Source organism: Nicotiana tomentosiformis, chromosome 3 (assembly GCF_000390325.3).
Source record: "Nicotiana tomentosiformis chromosome 3, ASM39032v3, whole genome shotgun sequence".
Taxonomy (NCBI): domain Eukaryota; kingdom Viridiplantae; phylum Streptophyta; class Magnoliopsida; order Solanales; family Solanaceae; genus Nicotiana; species Nicotiana tomentosiformis.
This window is the reverse complement of record NC_090814.1, coordinates 125,674,139-125,686,894: the sequence shown is the minus strand read 5'-3', so window position 1 is coordinate 125,686,894 and position 12,756 is coordinate 125,674,139.

The window sequence follows — 12,756 nt, the reverse complement described above, 5'->3', positions numbered from 1 at the left end:
GTATTCCAAGTCCCGTTTCATAATCTGTTGCAAAAGCTCGATACTCAACCATACTATAGACTCGAGATCCTTAGACACCACACTTTAAATTTTTGAATCCACTAGGACAGTTATTGAGAGTCACTTGCTCTGACTTGTTCCCAAACATGATCAATTCCAAGTCCCTGCTAGCACATGGACACTTTATCAAGGAAACATACGACTATTTTACTTTCCTGTGCATTACATCTACACGAAGCATAAACTCTGAGTCTTCCAAAAACCTGAATATGAATTGATAAGGCCAAATATGGCATACATTCTCCAAATACTTTGCTCAAATCACCACTGATGTTTTCTTTCCTTAGTTGCAATGACCCACCAATACACCGATAACCAGAAACCGCAAAAGTTGACACTACGCAATCCAATCATAGACGGTGGGGCTCTCCCACTTAGCTTGAAGCTATAATTACAAAATTGTTGGAATCCACTGAGATTCTTTATTCATTGTTGACATGATCCTGCACACGCAACTCGCCAAATTTTCTCGAAATCCTTTTATTAACCTTTAATAAATACTCCGAACCACTAGCCACATTTACATATTAATTTCTTACCGGAAGCTTTGTCAATACCACGCGACCGCTAACATGCTTACAGGAGATAACCCACATGTGGAAATTACATGCTGACATATTCCAACGTCGCTGCACTGGGTACAATTACTACGAAATCAGTAGATCATCCTGAGTCCGAGCTCATTCACTAGCTACACCAGTCGATTAACTCCTCATGGATGTCAACTAGAGGTGCGATAACACAATCTAATCCAAAGTCATATTGTATCCTTCTTCATATCAAGCAACTCTCTCCTGTCACACCAAATCTTCCTCAATATAGCAACCAATATTCCAAATTAAGCCTGTAGACATAGTCACTGTCCACCATGAATCCCAAATCACTTCAAACTTTCCTCAAGCCGTGTAGTCATCCTACCACGTAACCCATATGCTACTTTGCCACTCTCCCACTTTGGTCAAACCCTTCTCCTTTAAGCAACTACTCGACTTCTATTTTCTTACACTTGGCCTTTCCGGAACCTAACCACCGCAAGGCACCTTCCACATGTCCTTCCTCATCCTTCGCTGCCCAGTTGTTGCCTTAACTCAAAATCCGTCTCTGTAGCACTTGAACTAATAGCTCGTTACCAGCTTTAAACCTTCTGACGATCATCCTTCTCGAGACATCAATACTAGGAACGCTGCTTCGATCCTGAATCACTGCACACCGCGATCTCTAACGACTGATTTCCCTATACCAATTCCTAACACCCCGTCGTGAAGGCGAGTTGAAGAAAACCATAACACCGGCGAACCTTAACGCATTTTACAAGGCGATGACACCATATCGAAATTGAGAATTCTACCACACTTGAAAATATCAAGCTTCGTTACTCCATCAACCCCAAACCTGAACTTTTATAGTGCGATTGCCTTTTCTCCGTTGGAATTTAAACATGGAACCTCTGAATCATGTACCGAGAAAACCTTCTTTCAAGTCGTTTACTGCCCTGACACATAGACGGGCATTTTACCATTTCATAAACACTATGCGATAACAACACACGAATTATCGCAACAATCAATGCCAAATTTCAAAACCTTAGGTGGTACTGATACTTAACTTGAAACGACAGAGCGTCCTTCCACAAGGCGACTACAATAGCCCAATTAATTACACAGGGAGAAGCATCCCGCACTATATCTGTAGTACCATTAAAACTTTTCCTCGATCCCCAATTTATAACAAACACGTCACGTCGCATAAGATTGAATAGGAAGGAAATATAGGCATAAGCCTAAAAGGAATCGAATCACACGATGAGTAATCAAGAAGGGAAGTATTCCTAACAGCCCTGTAGCCTCTCAAAGATAAGCACAGACGTCTCCACACCGATCTGCAAAACTCTACTACCTCAAATCGTGTAATTCTTTACCCCGCTAAGCCCTTGCTTCGTGAATTAGTCTCCAAAGCCTTGAATCTAGCCACAAATAATTTGATTCTGTCAATAAAATTTATTGGAATTAATTCCATAAAAAATACTAATTTTCCAACAAAATCCGAAATTTAGCTCAAAATATCGTCCGTGGGTCCCACGTCTTGGAACCCAACAAAAGTTATAAAATCCAAAAGCTCATTCAACCACGAGTCTACCCATACCAATTTTACCAAAATTCGACCTCAACTCGACCCTCGAATCATCAATTTAAACCAAGAGGATTTTCTAAATTGTCCAATTTAATTCACCCATTAAATGTTAAAAACAACCATGGATTCGGGTAATTTAACCAATATTGAGTTAAGAACACTTACCCCATTGTTTTCTCTGAAAATCTCCCAAAATTCGTCTCAATCCGAGCTCCAAATCGACAAAAATGTCCTATTTTCAGAACTTAAACTCTTTGCCTAGTCATTTGCTCTACGCGATCGCGGACAAACATACGCGATCGCGAAGCACAATTTTTCACTGCCAAGAAAAGACCCTACGCGATCGTCGTGTCTTTCACGTGATCGCGATGTACAGGATCCCACCCCTACGCGATCGCAACCCTCTTCACGCGATCGCATAGAGCAAACGCATGGCTCAGCTTCCTCTCAAGTTCCCCTATGCGAACGCGGCACTTCCCATGTGTTCGCGTAGCGCAGACTGGCCCAACTTACGCGATCGTCGCTGACCGCACGCGATCGTGAAGAACAAAAATCAATACTGCCTCAACAAGCCTACGCAATCGCGAGTGCCTTTATGCGATCACATAGAACAAATCTCACCTCTGCCCAAACAAGCCTATGCGATCGCGGACCTTCTCATGCGATTGCATAGAAGTAAACCAGTGACAGAAAACTAGCATTTTCAGCAGTTTACCAAGTCCAAATTTCAATCCGTTAAGCATCCGAAACACACCCGAGGCCCCCGGGACCTCAACTAAATACACCAACAAGTCCTAAAACCTCATACGAACTTAGTTGAAACCTCAAATTACATCCAACAACGCTAAAACCACAAATTGCACACTGATTCAAGCCTAATGAACTTTGAATTTCCAAATTCTACAAATGACGCCAAAACCTATCAAATCACATCCGATTGACCTCAAATTTTGCACACAAGTCATAAATGACACAACAGAGGTATTTCAATTTTCAGAATTGGATTCCGACTCCGATATCAAAAAGTCAACCCCCGGTCAAACTTCCCAAAAATTTAGCTTTAGGCATTTCAAGACTAATTCCACTACGGACCTCCAAATAATTTTCCAGACACGCTCTTAAGTCCAAAATCACTATACGGAGCTATTGGAATCATCAGAATTCAAATCCGAGGTCGTTTACATATAAGTCGATATCCGGTCGACTCTTCCAACTTAAGCTTTCCATTATGAAACCAAGTGTCTCAATTCATTCCGAAATCTCTCCGGACCCGAACCAACTAATCCGATAGGTCATAATATAGCTATAAATTATAAATGAAGCAATAAATGAGGGAACAAGGCTGTAATACTCAAAACGATCGGTCGAGTCGTTACAGTAGATATATACTTTGCTCTACAGTTTCTATCCTCCAACTTTTTCTTGCCTCCCAAAAAAGAAAAAAAGAAATCAGTTTGAGGAGAAGAGAGCACAAGCAAAAAGTACTACTTGAATTTCACGTCAAAATTTCTACGAGCTCAGCCTATGATATGAGGTATGGTTGTATGAGTGCCAAGATTCACAAAAACTCAGAGAAGTCAACCTGTAAACATTCTTTGCTAATTGGACTAGGCTTTTAGTTTGTGTTAATGTAATATCGATCAATGTAGAATGTATGGTATAAGAAAGCTAGTTTACATATTTGAGAAATGGAATAATTTCGAATAACATGCATTAAATAGAGTATTAGGTAATTGGGGTTTTGGACATATGCATAACTTTATTATTCCATGTAAATATATGATTTGAAAATTGAAATGCAAGAATATAATTTACAAGAAATAAGATCTACGAAGAAACAATTTATCATTCTTGGGAGATCGAATAGGCTTTCCATGTAACATGAGCATGTATTTTTTTCCACAAAATCTATTTTATACATTAAATACATATTTTAACTTTTATCGTGTTTGTATTGAACGATATGGATGCACGTGCGATGCACGTATCCAGAAACTAGTTATATTAAAAGCACGAAGGCCTTTAGCGAAATATCGTTCACCTTTTTTATCCTTTAAAAATAGATTTCACACTAGACAAAATCGTCATTTAATTATTTCTCTAACATTTAGAGTTTTGAAATCAACTTAAATCTTTCTTATTAAATTTTTCCTTATTTGAATTATATAGAAAGTTCAAATATTTAGGAAAATAAAATCAATCAATATTTTACCTTATTTAAATTCTTAACTTATATGAACTAGGTAAGTAACGTAACTATTATAATACCTTGCCTACTACTTATTCTAACACTTAAAAACCTAGGCACGAAGAGAAATCGGCAATATTTCTTCCGTTCTTTAACTTATGGCATATTAATAAAAATTCATCGTGTGATGAATTGTATATTGCTTTTTATGTTGAGTAATGAAAATTAGAAGTCATCTTAAATTCACTTTCTCTTTATTGGTCTTCTTAAAAGGTGGTGAACTCCTTCTTTTCTTTTATTTTTTTATGTGCTTATTATGTTAGGATGAATTTATATTATGATATGATTTGCTTTTGCGCAAGATATAAATTATGAAATCTTGCATCATAGATAAAAACAGGAAAAACTATGGTCTGTGGAACTATTTTAGACCTGATCAAGATTAATGTTGTAGTAACACCATGAAATACTACACAAGCTTCGATTTCTTTAATAGTCTTTAGTCAATAAGGAATTATAGTTCTACTCTATTTTATTCGTGTGAATATAATATCATTGCTTTATTATTTATATGTGCTGGATGAGATAGTTGAAAGAATTAACTAAATCAACTTATTTTGCAATGGTGTATGTTTTAATTTGATTATTTGACTCGTTGATATCTCCTTGTTTGAAATTTTGATTCAAATAAGTTATGTAAAATTTTGATATTAAAGTCTCCTTGTTTATTTTCAATTTAGTGAACATAATATGTATTCTTTGATAATGTTTGTAGTAGTTTTCTCAAATAAAAATTACGAAATCTTAAATTTTATTTTTGATATTGTTCGGTCTCTCTTTATCTTTTTAGATTTTTCAAGTTTCTAATCTTTTTTTCTATCTCGAATCATACGGCTTACGTGAATTATCGTGATGGGTATATAAACTGTAGCTTGAGACAGCATTATGTTGTTGGAGATGGTGAAAATCAATTTTGATTGGACATAACTTCTTTCATGTTTTTTCATTTGCTTACATATAAGCACCATAGCACTTTTATTTCTCATAATCTTTGTTTGAGTTAATAAAATATGTCATTGGCTTCGTTATGAACTTTTTCTAAGTAACAAGCGTTAAAAAAACAAATTCTTAAATGTCAAATGTTACAAGAAATCAGAATTTTAATGGAATTTAAATAGTCCAACGTTGAAGCTATTAGAAATTCAATAAGATTTAGACTTAGAATATACCTATTTTTTAGTTGAAATATTTTTTCTCCATAAAAATATTTTAAGAAATACAAACAATTATTTTTTTTGAGTCTAACACGGACATAAAGTTCGAACTTAAATGACGCTAATTATAAATACAAGAAAACTAATACACTACATCAGTCAGAATTGGTTGAAAGAACGAACGCAAATTTCATGATTTCACTCCTTTTATGATACTATTAATAATTTTTTTAGAATTCATTTCTTATAAATAAATGTCACGATCCAAAATTCCACCACAGGCGTCGTGATGGCACTTAGTCTGTAAGACTAGATAATCCGATTATAATTACAATTCAAGCCATTTTTTTTAAACATATAATTTTATACAAATATCGAAACCAAAAGCGGAAACAAATATAAAAAACTCCCAAGACTGGTAATACTTATAACGACCCGACTTGCCGTTTTAAAAATTAATGCCCCGTTCAGTGACTTAAGGTCTCGAGCAGTTTCGCAATATGTATTATGACCCGCGGGTGTGGTCGAGTTTGATTCTCGGGAGATTCGAAAGTAAATTAAAACAACAATTCTTATTTAGAAGTTTAAATGGAAAGAGTTGACCGGAGAGTTGACTTTTGAGTAAACAACTCCGGAATGGAATTTTGATGATGTCAATAGCTCCGTATGGTAATTTTGAACTTCGACGTATGTCCGGATTCGGATTTGGAAGTCCAAAGGACAATTCGACGCATTTTGGAGAAAGTTAAAAAAAATAGAAGATTTTTTGAAAATCCTACCGAAGGGTGAATTTTTGATAACGAGATTGGATTTCGATTACGTAAATTATGACTTGTGTGCAAAATTTGAAGTCATTCCGGATAGATTTGATACGTTTCGGCGCAAAATATAAAAGTTGGAAGATTTGAAAACTTATCATTCGATTCGATGCGCGATTCATAATTTCGGCATTCTTTGACGTGGCTTGAAGCCTCGACTAAGTTCGTATTGTATTTTGGGATATGTTGGTATAATTGGTTGAGGTCCCGGAGGTCTCGGGAGAGTTTCGGATGGTTAAACAGACAAAAATTAGACTTGAAGGAACTGTTGAAAATCTGCCACTAATGTCATCGCATCTGCGATGAAATTGATCGCAGATGCGAGATTGAGGTCGCAGAAGCGAAAGGAGCAGGCCTGGGCAGTGGTCGCAGGTGCGAAAATTATCCCGCACCTGCGAGACCGCAGAAGCGGAACTCCTCCGCAGGTGCGACTAAAATGTTCGCAGGTGCGAACTTGGGCAGAAATATAAGGATTGAACTTGGTCATTTTTGGCATTTCGTTTTGGAATTTTTGGAGCTCGGATTTGGGCGATTCTAGAAGGATTCCTCACAAGCTTGGTTGGGGTAAGTGTTCTATATCCTAAAGTAATTATATTTCATGAATCTATGGTTATATTTATCATTTATCTCGGATTTGAATGGAATAAATCAAGATTTTTGTAAAATCTTTCAAAAATAAAAATTTAAGATTTGGAGGTCGAGTTGTTTTCAGAATTTGATAAAATTGGTATGGTTGAACTCGTATCGTAATGGGTATTCAGACTTCATAAAAATTATATCGGATTTCGTTAGGCGAGCCCCGCGTTGACTTTTGTAGACTTTTTAGAATAAATTTTTAAGTCGACGTTTTATTATCCGGAATTGTTTTCGGTGAATGTTAATGAAGTTATACAATTAATTTAGATAGATTTGAGCGGTCGGAGGTCAATTCAAGAAATAAGGCGATTTTGGAATATCGGCATAACTTCAAAAAGGTAAGTATCTTGCCTAACTTCGAGTGGGAGAATTACTCCTTAGGCATTGAGTCTTATGTGCCGTTTGTGAAATGTGAAAAGTCGTGTATGCGAGGTGAGGAGTACATACTCGGGCTTATATGTGCAAAATATATTGGGTTTAAGTCTTAGGCATATTGTGTAGTAAATTGAATAATTGTTGGTATTTATTTAATCATCTATTTTTCATGCCTAAATCCTTATTGGTTGAACTTGTTTTTATATGACAATTTGATGTGATTGTTAATTGAATATTTATGTAATTCTGTGAGTTTGTTGGTTTGATATTTCTTGAAATTTAATCTCATTATGGATTTTCCCTCCGCAAATAATTAATTAAGCAAGCTTAAGAAGATGGGTTAATATAATTATCTAAATTTAGATTAATGAAGGCTTTGCTTTATGTTAAATAATTTCTATCTCGGTTATTTTGTGGTGATATACACATTGTGTAGAGCCTTCGGCTATTTGTTGTGAAATTAATTGATTTGGTTGTATCTTTGGAACTTTGGTTGTGGCCATTGGGCAAATTGTGATATAAATTGATTTTGTTATGTTGCCATGATAATTTTTCGTATAAATTTTTGTGTTGTGTGAGTTATTATTTTGGAAAAATAAGGGTGGCATTTCACCGTTGATATTATGTGGGTATAAGGGTGGCATTTCACTGTTGTTGTGTTTGTTAGAATATTATCTGGGCGGAGCGATAAGGGTAGCTATTGGAGTGATAAGGGTGGAAATAGGAGCGATAAGGGTGGCAATAGGAGTGATAAGGGTAGCTATTGATATTGTCTGGGCGGAGCGATAAGGGTGGCTATAGGAGCGATAAGGGTGGCAATAGGAACGATAAGGGTGGCTATTGTCAGGGACGATATGTGATGATGTGGAGTTGTGGTATTGGTGATTTTCATGTGATGTTGTGATTTTCTTGTGTTTATTTTTATACCTTGTGCAATTTGTCTTGCTGTTGGTAAATTGATAACAATCTGATTTATGTTGAAATTGAGAGCATGTGGCTATTGCCAGGCGAATTATGAAAAGAAATGTGGGCACGAGGTGCCGTGAATAAATGATAATGATATTTGGCACATGAATTGTCCGTGCAGTTGTGGTATGAAATGAGGGCACGAAGTGCAGGGGAAATATGTTGATTTAATTATGGGCACGAAGTGCCGTGAAAATATGAAAATGGGCTGAGGCCCGTATTTTTATGATTATGAAATGAACTGTCACATGGAAACTTTTTAATTGAAAGAATTATATTCAAAATATTTATATGAAAGAATTGTATTTGAAAGATATTTATTTGAGGAAAATTATATTTGAAGAGATTTATTGAAAGAATTTTATATTCGAAAGATGTTTATTTGAGGAAACTATATGTGAAAAAGAGTTTTATTCGTAATAATTATAGGTGAAAGATATTTAATAGAGGAACTTGATTTAATTGGGTGTACTTATATTTAGAAATTGTTGAGCGATATTAATGGTGTCATTGTTGCCCTGTTATGCATATCACTGGTTGATTTGTGTTGCCCTTATTGTTATTTGCTTTCTATTATTCTTGTATATCATATTGCACGGGTTTTTAGACTAGTGAGTGTCTTGACTGTACCTCGTCTCTACTCCACTGAGGTTAGTCTTGATACTCACTGGGTACCGATCGTGGTGTACTTATACTACACTTCTGTAAATTTTTGTGCAGAGCCGGGTATTGAAGATATCAGACTTGGGCTGAGTTAAAGAGGGATCGTAAAGATTCAAGGTAGAGCTGCTTGGCCGTCGCAGTCCCTTGGAGTCTTTTCATTACATTGTACTTTAATTATTATTCAAACAGTATTGAGTATTCGATCCTTGAGATCAATTCATGTATTCAGTTAGAGTTCGTGACTCAGTACTACCAGTCTTGGGAGGTTGTATATTCATATTTGTTCCGCTGTTAGTTTTGATTACTTATTTAATTAAAAACAAATGGCTTCAAAATATAATTGAAATCGGTTTACCTAGTCTTAGAACAAATGGCTTCAAAACAATATTGGGATCGAATACTCAATATTGTTTGAATAATGATTAACAATAAAATAAAATAGAAAGACTCCAAGGGACTACGGCGACCAAGCAGCTCTACCTTGAATCCTTGAGATCCCACTCTAACTCTGTCCGAGTCTGATATCTCAAATACCTGGCTCTGCACAAAAATATGCAGAAGTATAGTATGAGTACACCACAGTCAGTACCCAGTAAGTATCAAGACTAACCTCGGTAGAGTAGTGACGAGGTACAGTCAAGACACTCACTAGTCTAATAACATGTGCAATATAGTATACAAAATAATAGAAAAATAAATAGCAGTGATAGCAACAATAATCAACTAGTGATGTAAACAGCAAGGCAGTAAAAACTCCATAAATATTGCTCAAACAGATAATGAACACAAGTACAACCAATAATCAAATCCTTCAAAATATACATCTTTCACCTATAAGTTTTTCAAATAAAATTCTTTAGAATATAATCCTTTCCAATAAATATATTTCGAATATACTTCCTTCAAATAAATATCTTTCTAATATAATTCTTTCGAATAAATATCTTTCGAATATAATTCTTCCAAATAAATATCTTTCGAATATAATTCTTTCAAATAAATATCTTTCAAATATAATTCTATTAAATAAAATTCACCCTGTGACACCTCATTTTATAATCATAAAATACGGGTCTCAACCCACTTTCATATTTCTACGGCACCTCATGCCAATATCTCTATCACAATCACACGGACAACTCACGTGCCAATATCATCATCATATTTTCCCCGGCACCTTGTGCCCATATTTCATATCTGTTACTGCGTGCAACCCGATCCCATATAAGATTAATCATACCTGTTGCGGCGTGCAACCCGATCTCATATAACATAATCCGCCTGGCAATAGCCACAGGCTCCCAATTTCAACATAGATCAGACTATTATCAAGTTTACCGAAATAACAAGACAAGTTGCACAAGATATAAAAATAAACACAAGAAAAATCACAATATCACAAGAAAATTACCAACGCAATAACCCCACATCATTACATAAAAATTACCAACATAATAACTTCACATCATCACATATCATCCCAGACAATAGCCAATATTATCTCTCCTATAGCCACCTTTATCACTCTTATAATAGCCTCCCTTATCCCTACGTCCTGACAATATTAATAGCCACCCTTATTGCTCCTATAGCCACCCTTATCGCTCTGTATAATAGCCACCCTTATCACTCCGCCCAGACAATATCCCAACAGACATAACCACAGTGAAATGCTTCCCTTATACCCACATAATATCAACAGTGAAATGCCACCCTTATATCCTCATAATAATAACTCAAATCACACAACAATTTACACGGAATATTATCACGACAACACAACACAATCAATTCCTATCACAATTTGCCCAACAACCACAACCAATTTCAATGATATAGTAAAATCAATAAATTTCTAAAAAATAACCCAAGGCTCCACACAATGTATATAAAACCTTAAAACAACAACAAGGAAGGAAAATTAACTCAGTATGACACAACACCTTCTTTAGTCCAAATTTTTGAAAAATATATTAGTATCTCAATTTAAACTTATTTAATAAATTATTTGCATACGGAAAAATTCATAATATAATTATTTCCAGAAAATATCAAATCAACAAACACACGAAATTCTCATAAAATTCCAAGCCGCAATCACACTAAATTATCACATAAATACAAACTCAACAAACAAAGAATGAGGTATGACAAATCAAGGATTTACTAAATTTCCATAATTTTCCAATTTAATACATAAGGGTGTCTACAATTTTTAACCGATATAGTTTGCACATATAAACCAAGTACGTACTCGTCACCTCACGTACATGGTTTTCCAATCACACAATTTCCACATAAGACTCAATGCCTAGGGAAAATTCCCCCCCACAAGGTTAGGCAAGATACTTACCTTTTTGAAGTTAGGCCGATATTCCAAAATTGTCTTCTTGCTTGAATTGACCTCCGGACAACTCAAATCTATCCAAATTAATTCAATTTAGTCAATACTAATTATAGAAATTAATTCCATATGAAAATACTAATTTTCCAACAAAACCTGAAATTTAACTCAAAAATTGCCCGTGGGGACCACGTATCGGAATCTGACGAAACTCACAAAATCTGACAACCCATTCAATTACGAGTCCACTCATATCAATTTTATCAAATTCCGATAACAACTCGACCTCCAAATCTAAAATTTTTGTTCTTGAAAAGTTTTGCAAAAATCTTGATTTCTTCCATTTAAATCTGAAATAAATGATTAATATAATCATGAATTTATTAAATATAATCACTTTTGGATATAGGACACTTACCCAAGTCGAAGTCGTGATGAAATCCTCAAAATCGCCCAAGAACCGTGCTCCAAAAATCCAAAACGAAATGAAGGAAATGACCATTTTTTGTCCTTAAGTTTCTGCCCATCCATCACTAAAAGTCCATTTTCCATCACTTAAAATCCATTTTTCGTCACTAAAAGTCCACATCAGAACTTGCTTGCACCAGCAGTTATTTTGTTCACTAAAAAGGCTCTAACTCCATCATACGAACTCGAAATTTGACGATTCTTATTTCTATGAGTCACAAAAAATAATACGAACCTAGTCACTCAATCAAAACTCAATTTAGAGCTCATTTGCTTAATGCGATACGAATTTCGCTAGTTAAACAATTAACTCATGTTTCGCGCTAAAAACCCAATCGCGACTTGATGAAATTAAACCAAACTTTCTAGATCACTCCTATAATTTATCATCAAAATCTAGGAAGTCTCAAAATTGAATTTCGATCTCTAGAACTAAAAATGGACCTTTGGATCATTACATGCTTATATTGAAAACATCAAACTCTTCCAAAACTCTTTCCCGACAGCATGTAGTGTATCAACCATAACTTCTTGTACTCAACCCCAACTACCAAACGATTTACATTTCTGCAAACTAGATACAAAGGTCTACAACTTTCATATTTTTCTCCCAACTCCTTATAGATTACGAGATATAAGCTCCCAAAGTCAGCCCTGTGCAACAAAATTTCTGGCGATGTTTACTGTTGTAGCCAAAATTTGCAGTACTAGCTTCAGTCAATTGATCATAACTTTTTGTACAAATGTCCGAATAATGAATGGTTTATCATTCTAGAAACTTGAATCAATGGGTTATAACTTTCATATTTTGATAATTTCCAGATTCCTTATAGATTTTGAGATATAAGCTTCCAAATTTAGCTCCGCGCATCAGAAATTTCGCACATTGCTGTC